Source organism: Erinaceus europaeus, chromosome 17, assembly GCF_950295315.1.
Source record: "Erinaceus europaeus chromosome 17, mEriEur2.1, whole genome shotgun sequence".
NCBI classification, from domain to species: domain Eukaryota; kingdom Metazoa; phylum Chordata; class Mammalia; order Eulipotyphla; family Erinaceidae; genus Erinaceus; species Erinaceus europaeus.
In genome coordinates this window covers 48,504,512-48,520,688 of record NC_080178.1, presented here as the reverse complement: position 1 = coordinate 48,520,688, position 16,177 = coordinate 48,504,512, and the positions used below count along the sequence as shown (strand labels likewise).

At 41.3% G+C, this 16,177-nt stretch overlaps 1 pseudogene; it reads right to left on the bottom strand.

The window, feature by feature from the left end:
• Positions 1-2,187: 2,187 nt before the first annotated feature.
• LOC132533959 (protein SET-like) lies at positions 2,188-3,729 on the bottom strand (annotated as a pseudogene).
• Positions 3,730-16,177: the final 12,448 nt, after the last annotated feature.

The following is a 16,177-nucleotide window of genomic DNA, read 5'->3' as shown; positions in this document are numbered from 1 at the left end:
TGGTTTGAACCAAGGTATGAAACCCAGGTATTGAAGCCAGGTTTGAAAGGTCAGGTGATTACAAAATACAAAGACTGATTTTTTGACAAGTTTGTTTTAGGTTTATGGCCCTTATTTATATAACAACGACCATGATAATACATCCTCTTGCACATTTATTTTTTCCTTCTTGAAAATTGTGATTAGTAGTGGTTTACAAAATTGAATGCACCCTCCCACCTCCCAAAGAAAATCACTATAGGTGACTGTCACTCACCTATAGTGGCAGAGCTTGGCACATGCCCTGGAAGTACTGGTCCTCAGGGCGGGTCGCTAGTTGTGAGGGAGATCAGAGGTCATACGCTGGGTGGCATAACCTTTTTAAAAAAGGCCGTTGTGCACCTGAGAGGTGATGTTGGACTCTCATGCAAGAAGTTTTGAGTTCAAACCTTGGCATCTCATGCCAGAGTGATGCTCTGGTTCTCTCTCTGTCTCCGTCTCCTCCTCCATAACCTCTGTCTTACTAATAAATAAATAATTTTGGTTTTCAGAAAAAGTACAGAAATGGAGTTCATTTCCATTTAACATCCTCCAAGAATAATGTTTCTTTTAAAGTAATGATATGAAATCATGAGTATATGTTATGTGTGAGCATGTGTATTCATAGCCTCTGGTATACTGTCAGGATCTGTTGAACAACTTATATATTTTTTTCATTTATTTTTTTAAGGGAAGATACCAGTATTTTAGGAACTTTTATGCAAGGAGACTCAGTAATAAAGTGTCTGCTTTTTTTTTTCTTTCTTTTGCTTTATTTTAGTTTTCTTATATTTTATAGGACAGAGAGAAATTCTGAGGGGGGAAGAAAGACACCTGCTAATATTACTGCCTTACTACTCCTGAAGCTTCCCCCCTCCTCCACCCCCTGCAGTTGAGGGCTGAGATCTTGAACCTGGGTCCTTGTGCATGGTCATGTGTAATCCAAGTGTGCCAACACCCTGCTGTTGATGTGTACATTTTTTTAAAGATTTTTAAAAACATTTATTCATTTTCCCTTTTTGTTGCCCTTGTTGTTTTTATTGTTGTAGTTATTATTGTTGTTGTTATTGGTGTCATCGTTTGGATAGAACAGAGAGAAATGGAGAGAGGAGTGGGAGACAGAGAGAGGGAGAGAAGTTAGACACCTGCAGACCTGCTTCATCGCTTGTGAAGCGACTCCCCTGCAGGTGGGGAGCCGGGGGCTTGAACCTGGATCCTTATACCAGTCCTTGTGCTGTGCGCCATGTACACTTAACCCGCTGCACTACCCCTGACTCCCAATGTGTACATGTCTTAACCTGCACTGAAAGTGTTACTTGTCATGGGCCAAGAAGCTCTGTTGATAGATATGCAGTTGGTAGCAGGTTCTGAATCTATTGTGACTTTCAGTTTGACTGAGAAGATTATTTGTAACACTTGGATTCAGAAAAGGAATTTTATGATGATTTTCTTTTCCAGTTAACAGTAGTTAAACTCTGGTAAAGCTCATTGTCTATGATACTCCCACAGCTCAAAGTTTGATGAAATTGCATTTTTATTTTTACATCTGCACTCACTTCTTTACTATTTCATATCTTTATTTGTTGGATAGAGACAGAAATTGAGAGGGAAGGGGGAGTTAGAGAAGAGAGGAAAGGAACATCTGCAGCACTAACATACGCAGCAGTAGCATCAGCAGCACTGCTTCATCACTCATGATGCTTCCCTCCCTGCAGCAGCTAGGGATCAGAGGCTTGAACTCAGGTCCTTCTGCACTGTCATATGCACTTGACTGGTGTGTCACCACCTAGTTCCTGAATTACATTTTCAGACTGAAAATAGACTGGAATAGTCAGACTGGAATAGTCTGGGAATGATGATTCAAAACTAGGATGAGGGCCAGGCGCTAGACACCGAGTTAAGCGCACATAGTCTGAAGCACAAGGACCTGCACAATGATCCCAGTTCAGTTCCCTGCAAGGGGGGGGGGTCATTTTGCAAGCCATGAACCAGGTCTGCAGATGTCTGTTTTTCTCTCCTCCTCTCTAACTTCCCCTCCGCTCAATCTTTCTCTGTCCTAACAGCAGTCATAACAAGAATAACAGCAGCAACAATGGTCAAAAGATGGCCACCAGGAGCAGTCAATTTGTAGTGTCAGAACTGAGCCCCAGCTATAACCCTGGAGGCAAAAATAAAAACAAGCAAACAAAAACTGGGAAGGTGTCTGCTTTGCTATATGATCCTCACAGATTCAAGATCTGAGAGAAAGGAGGAAAACAGCTAGAATTCTATGCACTACTACACAGGGGCCTAACAGCCCCCAGACTCTAGCAGAGCTGAGGGAGCAGAAAGTTGGTCTTTGTTCCCACAGAGCATGGTGGTATTGATTCCAAAAGTTTTTGTTGAAAAAGGATAGGGGAGTAGTACCACTGTTGTCCTATGGTTTTATCAGTGTTTGCTTTTATAAAAAAAAAAAATTCAAAAAAAAAAAAAACACAAAGCTGTCTGTCTTTCTGCTAACTGCAGAAAGATACAGGTTTTCTTAAAAATATTTTAAATGGAAAAAATGTTACTTTGGAAGAGAAAAGGATAATCTATTCAACTTATTCTTCTCAAGGTACCCCCACAAATAAGCTGATAACCATTGTACAAAGGAGAGAGGAGACCTCAAAGATAGGGTGACTGCACACAGAGGGAGGGAAAATGGGGGAAAAAAGACTGCAACTTGCTCCTAGGGACAGGAGAAAATTAAAAAAGGCTGGAATTCATCAGTGTTTCATTAGTCATATCCTTCATCTTCCTCTCTTTCCTCTCCCTCATTATCATCTTCTCCTTCATCCTCGTCTCCTTCTTCATCTTCTTTTTTTAAAAAAAATATTATCTATTTATTGATTGGATAGAGACAGTCAGAAATCAAGAGGGAAGGGAGGGATAGAGAGGGTGAGAGACAGAGAGACAACTGCAGTACTACTTCACCACTTGAGAAGCTTTCCCCCCTGCAGGTGGGGACTGGGGGCTTGAACCCATGTCCTTGCACATTGTAACATGTGAGCTCAACCATGTGCATCACCACCAGGCCCCCACTTCTTCATATCTTCTAATCCTTCTTCCTCTTCATCATCATCATCTTCCCCCTTACCTTATTCATCATCCATATCAGGATCCAAGTAGTACTGTAGTGTATTTGGCCAGATACCATCTTTAATGACCTCTCCTAACTCACCTGCGACTGCACCAAAATGGTCAGTAAACCAGGTAAAGAAGCTCTCTAGTTCCTCATGCTGTCTCTTTCTGTTGGTTTGATTTTGTGTTTGACTTGAACATTTGATCAAATCCTTTCCAGATTTCCATTTGATGTCAGTGGATCCTTCAAAAAGAAGGATCACCACTCTCATTCAGATAAAATTCTTTGGAGAGAACTTTATTTTCAAAGTAAGGGTTTTCAACAAAATAAAAGTCTATTCTGTTACCTGATTTACTATCTTCAAATTCTGTCACTTCAACTATTGTCAAGTAATGCAGTGCCTCTTCATCCTCTTCTCCAAGCAGTGTAGACACTTGTGGGTGGTTGACAAATGTTAATCCTAAATTTGGGATATTGACCATTAATTCCGATCTCTTCTGAAAAAATGGCTGGCAGAGTTTGTTATATTTCTGTTCTAACTTCAAAATCGTCACTCCCCAGAAAGCAGCTTGATAAAAAAGCAACAGGAAGCAATGGAATATATCCATGAAGTACAGAATGAAATAGACTTAATGAACAAGTCAGCTAGGAGGTTTCTAGAATTTTCTATCTCACCTTAACTCTAATCCCTGAGATTCTCAACTAAGACTCTTTGCTGACTCTCTACTACTTAAAAGAGTCAAAGTTCAGGTGTCTGCTGGGTAAGGAGGATGGCCTAGGTAGGTAAAAGTAATGCATCAAGTGAGCTGAATGTACTATGTTCCATTATATATATATCCTGAGTTGTAGTTTTAAACTGAGCTATGCGGCTTAATAGAAAATAGTAGGGTCCTCATGTCTGTGGCTCATGTGACTTTGTTTAAAGTATATGGAGAAATCCAATTTTTTTTTTTTAAGTGCTAGAGATACCTAGAAGTTGTCAGACAACCTTTTGAGGACTGGTCCTTCGATTTAGAGATTTTCTTTGTTATCTTAAGTTGCTATTTATGCAATCTTCTTTCATTCTCTCCTATCCCCCCTATTTCTCTCTCTCTCTCCCTCTCTCGCTATCTTTCCCCCTCTATGCCAAAGACTAAACCTGACACCTCAAAGCATCAGACACAAAAAAGAATTTTGCCTAACCACTTATGCTATTTCTCTGGTCCATTTTGCATTATATTAAGCACTTAGCACTGTTGGTGTAGAGTAAGAATGTGTTATACGTTCCTATCTTATTTTTCTCTCTTCAGTATATCTATATGGCCTCTAAAGCCTCAAAGGAAACGATTGAAAGTAAACCAACTCTCTCTCTTAATTCTGCAGTCAACTTTCTACCTAGACCTCCAGGTTAAAAACCCATCCCAGCCTCTGGAAATATTGCACCCGTAGCATTACTTATCACATTGGAGCTTAATAAGTCTGTCTTTACAAAAACAAGAACCAAAAGGTAACATGCTGGTCTTTGGGGGCGGCGCACACTTTACTAAATGTACTTTGAGTTGTATCTTGATTCAGGAATATTAGATATTTCCATTCATGCCTTCACATAGTGTCCCAGCGTTTGTGCTCCGTAGTGAGGACAGCAGAGATATCCAGGGCTCACAGTCTCTCAGCAGGGAGCTAGGGCTGCATGGCTATCAGCAGTTCCAAATACACTAGAAATTTCACTTACATTGTTTAGTAACTTTGCTTTAAATGTTAATTTCACAGGCAGTGTGTGTGTGTGTGTGTGTGTGTGTGTGTGTGTACTGACTGCATTTTCTATGCCTGAGACAGTGCTGTCCATAATGCTCAAAAGTCAAGTTGTAAGCAAGCATGCTGGGATTGAAGTCCAGGCTTATCAGACACATAGATCCCTAACCTCTGCAATGCAGATTGCAGAAAAGAACCACTGAGACAACTTCCATTGGCTGTATTTGCCTCTAAGATGATCATTACTCTAGATGTGTAATTATGTAGTTGTTATTTTCTTATAGCATACTACATCCATATAGTTCATCAAAGAACACCAAAACAGAACTTCAGACCTCTGAGACTACAACTTGTAGGGATCATGAGAAAGCAGGACAGGAACTGGTCTCCCCAGACAAGCAAATGATGGGGTGTCTGCTACTCAACACAAATAGGGCTGGGAGAACAAGGGTTCTGAGTTGATGTAGACCCTGCACTTCAATCAGAATTGTGACCACTCCTGCAACCGGAAATATCAGCCTATCAAACACACTGTGCTGATCGTTGTTCATACATCTTTTTATCAAACACAGTCCTGGAGTAATCCAGTCTTGGGAGAGCACAGGAAGAATTCTGAAGGTAAGAAAAACCCTTGGTGTCATTGTAGGAGCTGTGCTATGGGTGCATGCATCGTGCCAAGGCCAACAGCCTGCTGTACTGCTGAAACATAAAAAAAGGATCCAGAGACCAAGAGATTCTATGGAGATACCAGATAATGAAGACAAGGGCGCTGTGTTCAAGAACCAGGTAGTGTTATGCTTTGATTGAGAGGTGGTGCAGTGGGGGCAGCAGACAAGACAAGGTCACTGCAGATATCCTGTGCATGTCTGCCTGGCAATGTGCCAAATCATGCATTTCATGTAAGAATGAAGTTTGAGTCATGACCTTGTTTCCAGGAACATACTAAAGGCATGTTTGGTGCACTACATTTTGGAGCTGATGCTACTTTCTGATCTCCTCACAGATTATATAAATGCACTGGGGCGGGGTTTGGAGCATGAAGGAGGGTTTACTCTACTCTGTTGCATGAGTGCAGGGAAGAACATAGACAGTCACACATTTTCAGGTGCCGTTCTGCTTGACTTGCTTGAGCCAGACCTTAGGTTTGAAAAAGAAATGCCTTGACTGAAAAAACTCTTCTCAGCTAGGAAAAAAACAACAACAGAAAAGCCCATAATTTGCACTCCTATGAAACATAGCCTTTGTAGAGAGAAATATTAGTAGTCCACAAAAAGAACTACATTTCTAGCATGTGTTTTATTTACTTATTAATTTTTTATTTATATTATTTTTCCCTGTAATGTTGGCCTACAATCAGAAAAAAAAAAAAAAAAAACAGTTCATGAAGAATGCAGCTAATAACCTTGGAGTCACAGATGCTATGAAGGCACATAGGAACCAGAAATGCCACTTTTTCTGTAAGAGTTGTTTCTGCCTCACTCTTGCATATAACCCTGTCTGGGAATGTTTGAACCCACCCACTGGAGGGCAGATTGAAGGGATGTCAGTGGGCTTTACAAGAGTGATACTTCCTCTCTGGGTGGGAGCTCATTCCATAGAATCTTGGGCCCCTTCCCACACCCCCAGAACTGAGGTCTCCACCTGACTAAGACCCTCAGGTGAGCTATAGGTGCAGAACGTTCAAGAAACCTCTTTTCAGATGGTAGTGAACATGTCTGACCATCATTTTCATGTTTTTCGTCACTATGGCTTCTTTTTTTATTTGCCTAAATCATCCTATTTTCAAACCATTATCTAGTTAAACTGACAATTCTGGACATAATAGATAGTCCAGAGTATTGCCTTTGTTCAACATGCAGGACTTTGGGCCAGGGGTAGAGCTTAGTGGAAGACTCTGTGGTTGCATGCCTGTGGCCCTGGGGTTTGATTACACACACCACACACACACACACACACACACACACCATAGGGATGAAAAAAAAAGAACTGTTGCTTCTGGTAAGTTTTGCTCAGAGTCTCATTTGAGCACGTGAGTTCAACATGTGGCTGCTTCATTCGCACATTTAAACATTATTATTTTTTCTTTTAGATAGATAGAGAATGCAACCAGAGCACTGAGGCTTCCTTCAGTGTGGAGGGGCCGGGCCTGAAACCCAATTCTCCAATGACAAAGCAGCCACTGTATAAGCCAGATATTTTACTAGCCCATCAGTTGTTTTCTTGCTCAGCTCAAAGAAATGAACTGCCCCTCTTTCATCTTGGAATTCATACATCTTTGAAGACCAATCACTCTGTCATCTCTGCAAAAACAAGAGGACTATTCTGAGTTTGCTAAAACAAAGAGATGCCAATTGTGAACTGGCCAAGAAAAAGCAACAAAACCAGGAAGTCTTGGAGCAAGTAGAACTGCTGCAACTCAAACAAGAGTGAGTTTTGGCGGATATGCAGGGAGACAACAGTGGGGAAGGTTCAGGCAGCACAGCTAGTGCTTCAGCACATCTCAGTCAGCCAACTGGGGTCTCCACGCAGCCCTTCATCGCCACCATGCTTAGCGTCAGGACAGCCTTGGTGGCCAGGAACAGTTGTCAATCAGCATCATGTCCTTTAGCTTTGTGATCAGTGGTGTTAGTAGAGGAAGAAGGGGCCAGTCTGAAGCAGGAACCCCTCCCAGTGTAGTTTTATCAACAGTCTGTTGGGAGCCCAGGACCCAGGGTCAGGAGTGTGGGGTCCCAAACTGGAAGCAGGGGCCAGGCCATCACGGAAAGCCTTCCCTATACTCATACCTCCCATTCTTCTGCAGCTCACCCTGGGATGAATATATCTCTCATTTTCATTTCCTGAGGAAAGAGAGTATTTAGTTGCTCTTGGCCTGAGGCTGAGCATTTGGGTCAGGGAGCAGGTTAGGAGAACAGTGAAAGAAACTGCTGTGGGGAAGACTCCCCCAAATGGAGGTAGTTCCTTCCTCCATAAAGCTAGTCTCTCTCTCTCTGTCTTCCTCCCTTGCTCCCTCTTTCCTTCCCTCCCTTCATTCCTTCCATATTTACTACTATATTATGTGGGGCTTGGTGTCCTGATGCTCCACTATTTCGGGCAGTCCTTTCTTTGATAGAATGTATGAACTAGAGGGAAACAGAGAGCAGGAGAGGCACCTGCAAAACTGTTCTACTACTTGTCAAATATCTCCATTGCGCATGAGGACCTTGAACACAGGTCTTTGCAAATGGCAGATAGTGTACTCTTCTAGATGAGACACCACCAGGTCCCAAGTCCTGTCATCATCAAGTGCAATGGAATCTGCCCACTATCACCAGTGCTATTCAACATAGTGTTGGAAGTTCTTGTCATGGCAATCAGGCAGGAACAAAGAATTAAAGGCATACATATTTGTTGTATGCTTCTCATTGGTTTTGGTCTCCCCTACCCTGCCTCTGGAAGATTGTGGTTTAGCCCCTGCTAGTTTCTCGCCTCCCCTTCTCACTGCCTCCAACCCTACATATTTCCTGAGTTCCTGCCTCAGCCTCCAGAGGAGAAGAATGCAGGACAGGTCTGTGTGATTAGTTTAAGAGTCTCTCTCTGCCACTGGAGGAGAAAGACAAGGGAGCACATGTTTGCCCGCTCGTGAAAAAAGATTAAACTGCGTTCTCAGCTCAGCCGTGTGTCTCTGGTCGTCTCTGTTACCCACCCGTGAAGCTAGCCCGGTTAAAACAACACATATTGGAAGAGAAGCAGTCAAACTCTCCCTATTTGCATAGGACATGAGAGTCTACATAGAAAAATCTAACCAGGGAGATGGGCACTAGTGAAGCGGGTTAAGCTCACATGGCGCAAAGCACAAGGACTGGCATACAGATCCTGTTTCAAGCCTGTGGCTCTACACCTGCAGGGGAGACTCTTCACAGGTGGTGAAGCAGGTCTGAAGGTGTCTATCTTTCTTCCCCCCTTTTGTCTTCCTTTCCTCTCTCCATTTCTCTCTGTCCTATCCAACAACAATGTCATCAATAACAACAACAATAATAACTACAACAATAAAACAACAAGGGCTACAAAGGGGAATAAATAAATATTAACAAAAATATTTTAAAAAAAAGTAAAACCTAGGGAATCCAAAAAGAAGCTTTCAGAAGTCATCAGGCAATACAGTAAGGTGTCAGGCTACCAAATTAACATTCAAATGTCAGTGGCATTCCTCTTCGCAAACACTAAGTTAGAAGAAGTTGAAATCCAGAAGTCAACTCCTTTTACTATAGCAAAAACAAAAAATATCTAGGAATACACTTAACCAAAGAAGTAAAAGACTTGTATACTGAAAATTATGAGTCACTACTCAAGGATAATGAAAAAGACACAAAGATTTGGAAAGATATCTCATGTTCATGGGTTGGAAGAATTAGCATCATCAAAATGAATATACTACCGAGAGCCATATACAAATTTAATGCTCTCCCCATCAAGATCTCAACCACACTTTTGGGATTGATGTTACCCTGCATGCAGGGCAGGTCTGGAGGGAAAAGAAGATACATCAGTGGGATGGGTGGGGATATTTTAGGCAAAACAATCATTATGTAAATAGGCCATACTGTCAGCAATGCAGGATGGAGCAGGAGGGCTGGCTTAATGCCTGACAATGGGCTGCTTTAAAAATATTTAATTCAAAAGACTTAAGAGAAAAAAAATTCATCTAGGAAAAAAAACTACAGAATATTGTTGAATGGGTAGATAGTATTTTGTATTTATAAACTTACTGGATAGATATGGAAATTGAGAGAAGGGGGAGACAGAGTGAGACACACATTGACTCACACATGCACCACTGGCTCACTGCTAGGGAAGCTTCCACCTCACAGGTAGAGATGGGGCTTGAACCTGGGTCTTGTGTGCTCATTTGCATACACTACTGCACTGAGATTTTAAAGGGGGTAAAAATATTCTTAAAAAAAGGTTAGACATACCACGTAATGCTTGATAAGATATTTCTTCCATATATGTTTGCAAAATAAGAAAAGACAAGGATGTCCATTTAGTCTTCCTTAGTCATTATGGAATGAAGTGACTTGTAACTACATGTAGAAGGCCTCAGGGAGCCAGGCACACTTGTTTGAGTACACACATTACAGTGTGCAAGGAGCCAGGTTCAAGTCCCTGGTCCCTGCCTACAGTGGGAAGCTTCATGAGTGGTGGAGCAGAGCTGCAGGTGTCTCTCTATTCCCCTCTCAATTTGTACCTGTTCATTAGTAAATAAATAAATAGTAATATATGTAAAATTTAGAGAGACAGAGAGAGAGAGAGAGAGAAGGATGGTACATATGATAGCAATACCAGCCTTCCTCTGCTGGCTGTGGCTGGATCTAGAGACATAATTAGGATTATTATACCATAATGCCAGGCATTTGTGGGGAGGCCTCTCTCAGGCACAGATTTCCTGGCATGTCCACCCTGCTGCGCACCAGGAGTGGGTGCTTAGGAAAATGTGAATCGAGGCAGCCGGGGTAGGGCCTTACGGGATTCTCAGTGTCCGTTGCTAGTGACATGACATAAAATGACCCAGAGACTGTGTTTAGGAATGATCCGTTTATTGAACAGCAAAGCAGGGGTTTAAGGGATCATAGGAGGAAGTAACATGTATATTCCATATATGGTAGGAAGTCAAGCGGCCTGGAGGGGGTCAGGACTTCTCTAGTGAGTGATCTAAGGAACGAGGGAATTGTTAGAGGTTGAGAAAAGGTCAGGGTTTGATTAGTGACTATTGAGCAAGGGTTTATTTGGTTGGAGGAATGAGGAAATGGGGTTATCAATAACCAGAAGACAGAGACAGGTCCTGAGGGCAGAGAGAAGATGGATCAGGTATGATCAAAGGAACGGAGTGGGTTGGGAGAGGGCCTGAAGTTACTGTTTGACAGAGAGCAGAACAATGATGTATGGGTCATATACGATCAAAGAGATGAACTTCCAGTAACCCCAGAGCTAACCATCTGGTTTGGAAATGAGCAAGTGGGCTGTGTGTCAGGGGCTACAGGGTCTTTGTGAAGCAGGGATACTGATGGGGGGGCAGATCCTGTTGGTTGTTTCCCTCCTTGCTTGGTCTCTAGTGGAGAGAGAGAGGCTAACAGGATGGTCGTGCCATCCAGGCACCCATCTTTCAATGGGAGGTCCCACACCAAGCTCAACCACAATCTCACAATTTCCCTACACCATAACAATGCAGTGCATAAAGTAGGTTTCTGGTTCTGTTGTAGTGCACTTTCATTCCCTCCCTCTCTTCTCTCCCCCTTCCTCCCCCTCACCCCTGTAATGCATTTCTGTGAAAGAAAGCTTCTTGTGCTGAATTTAAAGCTAGTGGAATAATGTCTGTAAAATTTCTCATTTGACTTTGTTTAAACAGCTTATTTCTACCTTCAGAAAGGTCCTTAGTAAAAATTTTCACTTTTGAGTAATAAAAAAGTGGAAATGCAAAGATTTTTATTTGTGAAGCACTTTCCCTCCTATCTTGCCTTATTTTTAAAAAGATTTTATTTATTTATTTATTTATTTATTTATTTATTTATGAGAAAGATACAAGAGAGAGAGAAATAACCAGACGTCACTCTGGTACATGTGCTCCAGGGATTGAAATCAGGACCTCATGCTTGAGAGTCAAGTGCCTTAGCCACTGTGCCACCTCCTGGACCACTCTTGCCTTATTCTGAAAGCGTAAATCACTAGTAACAGAAGAGTGATTCCATATTACAAGATACTCACATGAACTACACTGCCTTGAATCTTTGCTAAGAATATTTTAATTTTTAAATTTTTATTTTTTTAAGAAAGGATAAATTAACAAAGCCATAGGGTAGGAGGGGTACAACTCCACACAATTCCCACCACCCAATATCCATATCCCACCCCTTCCCCTGATAGCTTTCCCATTCTCTATCCCTCTGGGAGCATGGACCCAGGGTCATTGTGGGTTGCAGAAGGTGGAAGGTCTGGCTTCTGTAATTGCTTCCCAGCTGAACATGGGCGTTCACTGGTTCCAGTCTGCCTCTCTCTTTCCCTATTAGGGTGGGTTTCTGGGGAACCGGAGCTCCAGGACACATTGGTGGGGTCTTCAATCCAGGGAAGCCTGGCTGGCATCCTGTTGGGATCTGGAACCTGGTGTCTGAAAAGAGTGTTAACGTACAAAGCCAAACAAATTGTTGAGCTATCATGGACACAAAGGTTGGAATAGTGGAGAGGAAGTGTTAGGGAGGTACTCACTGTAAACTCTAGTGCACTTCTGCTTTCAGGTATATATTTTACACTAGTTTATGGATACATTTGAACATATGTTCTCTCTCACAGATACTGGTGTCTATCTAGGTTTTGGGACTTGCTAAGAACTTTTGCCAATCCAAAGGTTTCATCCTGGGGCACATTGGAGTCTCTTTTCAATCTTTGTTTGTGCCTTGGCTAATCTAACCCGAACTGGAGTGGCTATAGGTGAGTCTTGTGAGTTTTTTTCCATCTAAGAATAGGGGTAACTTCAAGTCATAATCAAGACTAAGAAGTATTGTTCAAAGTGAAACTATTTTCCCAATTTCTTTCTTTTATTTTTTTATTTTTACACCAGAGCACTGCTCAGCTCTGGCTTATGATAGTGTGAGGGTTTGAACCTGGGACTTCAGAGCCTCAGGCATGAGAGTCTCTTCATGTAACCATTATGCTATCTACCTCACCCTTATTTCCCCATTCTCTTAAGACTAAGGGAAAACTTATTGATGTCTAAATGTGAAACTGGAAATGTTTAATTTATTCTAGTACTATGTTGGTCATGGAAATGCTATTAATGAGCTGAAATTCCACCCAAGGGATCCAAATCTTCTCCTGTCAGTAAGTAAAGGTAAGAAAAGTAAAAGTACGTGTAGTCCTATTTATTTGGGTATGGTTTATTTATTTATTTTCTTTTTTTTATGAGAGCAAGAAGACTAGAGGACTGTAGCTTCTGTCCACAATTAAAAAATTTCTGTTGACTATAGAGGTGGTGTAGTGGGTAATGTGTTGGAGTCTTAAGTCTGAGGTTCTTCCTTCAATCCTAGTATTACCTGTGCCAGAGTGATGCTCTCTGGTTCTTCCTCTCTCTCTCTTTTATTTTAAATATTTTAATATTTATTTATTCCCTTTTGTTGTCCTTGTCTTATGTTGTAGTTATTGTTGTTATTACTGCTGCTGTGGTTGGATAGGACAGAGATTAATGGAGAGAGATGGGGAAGACAGAGAGGGGGAGAGAAATATAGACATAGACACCTGCAGACTTGCTTCACCTCTTGTGAAGCAACTCCCCTGCAGGTGGAGAGATGGGAGGTCAAACAGGGATCCTTTTGTCAGTCCTTGGGCTTTGCACCACTTGCTTAACCTGCTGCACTACTGACCAACTCCCGCTCTCTCTCTTTCTTTTCCCTCCTATCATAAATAAATAAGTACCTTTTCAAAATAAAGAAGAAACAAAGATTTAAAATATTTTTTATTGTGTAGAGGCAGGGAGACACCTGAAGCCCTGCTTCATTACTTGTAAAGCAAACAGACAAACACCTCATCACAGACCCCTGAAAGCGTCAACCCGGCTTTTTTTTTTTTTTTTTTTTATGATTGGGCCCTCCTCAATCACTATCGAACAGGCCATGGCCGGTGCGCCGCTATGTTCCATCGCTGGGGAGCCAGAGACGACCCGAACTACCCCTGTGGCTACAGACAGACTATGAACAACATAGTCAATGACTGCCACCTCTCCAGATTCAAAGGAGGTCTCGAAACTTTACATCAGGCTCAACCTGACGTTGTTGACTGGCTACGGAAGAAGGGCAAATGCTAGAAGAAGAACTTGTAAAGCTCTCCCTTTGCAGGTAGGGACCAGGGCCTTGAACCTGAGTCCTTTCTCACTATAGTGTGTGTGCCTAAGCAGCTGTGTCACTACCTGGCCTGAATTTTTTTTTTCTGTTCTATTTTTCCTTGTTTATATGCAGGGCCTCACATATGGTCGGCATGTGTTTTTCCATTGACTCTTTGACCCTGTGATTTCCTTTTTTTTTTTCTTTCTTTCTTTTTTGTCATCAAGATTGCTGCTGGTGGTTATCAGTGACAATGTACCCCACCTTTTTCTTTTCTTTCTTTTTTTAAGATGTAGTTATTTACACATGGGTAGTTGAGAAGAGAGAGCTAGAGCATCATTCTTGCACATAACCTGATGCTCTTGAACCCGACACTTTTGGCACTGTGCCACCTTCTGGGCCATGGCTTTTCTTTAAAATCTATTTAATTTAATTAATTTTTTATTTTTTGTGGGGCTGGGAGAAGTGCGGGAGGGTTCCTTTGACCCCACAACCTCTGTAGCATTTGTTGCTGCTACCTTTTCTGATGTATGACATTCTTATAGGAGAGAAGTGGTATCTCTTTGTTGTATTCATTTGCATTTCTCTGACAATCAAAGACTTGGAGCACTTTTTAATGTGTTTCTTGGCCTTTCGGACCTCTTCTGTGGTGAATATTCTGTCCCTGTTCACTCCCCATTTTTGAATGGGGTTATATGTTTTCTTGTGATTGAGTTTGGCAAGCTCTTTATATATTTTGGTTATTAAACTCTTCTCTGATGTTTGTCATGTAAAGAGGGCTGTCTTTCTTTGGCTATTGGTTCCTTCTTCTTCTAGCATTTGCCCTTCTTCCGTAGCCAGTTAAATGGCTTTGAAAGTGACTGGGATCCATGTGGATTCAGTCGGCTAGGAAGGATCGTCAGTTTCCCCAATGAATGGGTACTCACGGGGTGCACCATGGGAAGGTCGATCCAATGCACCCCATTGATTCCTTTTGCTGTGCAGAAGCTTTTAAATCTGATGAAGTCTGATAGGTTTTTACTTGCCTTAGTCTTCTTTTTAATTGGATTAGTTTCATTGAAGATGTCTTTAAAATTTATGCAGAAAAGAGTTCTGCCAATAGTTTCCTCTAAGTTGTGCTAGTTACTTGTCTAACATCCAAGTCCAAGTCCTTGATCCACATGGAATTTACTTTTGTATTTGGTGAAATATAGCATTTCAGTTTCATTCTTCTGCATGTTTCAACCCATTTTTTCCAACTCCATTTATTGAAAAGACTCATTTTTTCCCCACTTAGTAGTCTGGGCACCTTTGTCAAAGGTTAGATGTCCAGGATGTGGGGTCGTACTTCTTAGTATACTTAGTATACTATTCCACTGGTCTGTGTGTCTATTCATGCTCCATTACCAAGTTTTTATGACAATGGCTCTATAATACAATTTAGATCTAGGAGTGTGATGCCTCCAGTTCTGTTCTTTCTTTTTTGTTTCTATTTCTTTATTGGGGAATTAATGTTTTACATTCAACAGTAAATACAATAGTTTGCACGTGCATAACATTCGCCAGTTTCCCATATAACAATACAATCCCCACTAGGCCCTCTATCATCCTTCATGGACTTGTATTCTCACGACTGTTTTGACAATTCTAGATATTTCCTGCTTCCAAATAAGCATTTGTAGCATTTGTTCTATTCTCTTAAAAAATGTGGTTGAGATCTTGATGGGGATAGAATTATTTTTTCTATGGCTCTGGGGGTAGTATATTCATTTTGATGATGCTAATTCTTCCAACCAATGAACATGGAATGTCTTTACACTTCTTTGTGTTTTTTCTATTTCCTTGAGTAATGACCCATAATTTCCATTATACAAGTCTTTCACTTCTTTGGTTTGGTTTTTTCCTAGATGTTTTCTTGTTCTTTTTTGTTGTTGTTGTTGCTATAATAAAATGAATTGACTTATGGATTTCCTCTTCTTCTAATTTAGCGTTTGCATAGAGGAATGCCACTGACTTTTGTATGTTAATGTTGTACCCTGAAGCCTTAGTGCATTGCCTGATTATTTCCTAAAGCTTATTGCTAGATTCCTTAGGTTTTTTTGTTTATATTGTCATGCCATCTGCAAATAGGGAGACTTAGACTTCTTCTCTTCCAACCTGTCTCCCTTGAATTCCTTGATCTTGCCTGATTGCTATGTCAAGAACTTCCAACCCTATGTTGAATAATAATGGTGATAGTGGGCAGCCCTGTCTAGTACCTGATCTGAGGGGAAATGCTTCTAGTTTTTCACCATTGAGTATTATGTTGGCTGTAGGTTTGCTATATATAGACTATAGTATCCTGAGGAACTTCCCATCTATTCCCATTTTTGTACTGTTTTGATCATAAAGGGATATTGTATTTTTGTCAAAGGCTTTCTCTGCATCTATTGATAGGACCATGTGGTTTTTGATATTGCTTTTGTTGATATGTTGGCTCACATTGATTGACTTATGTATATTA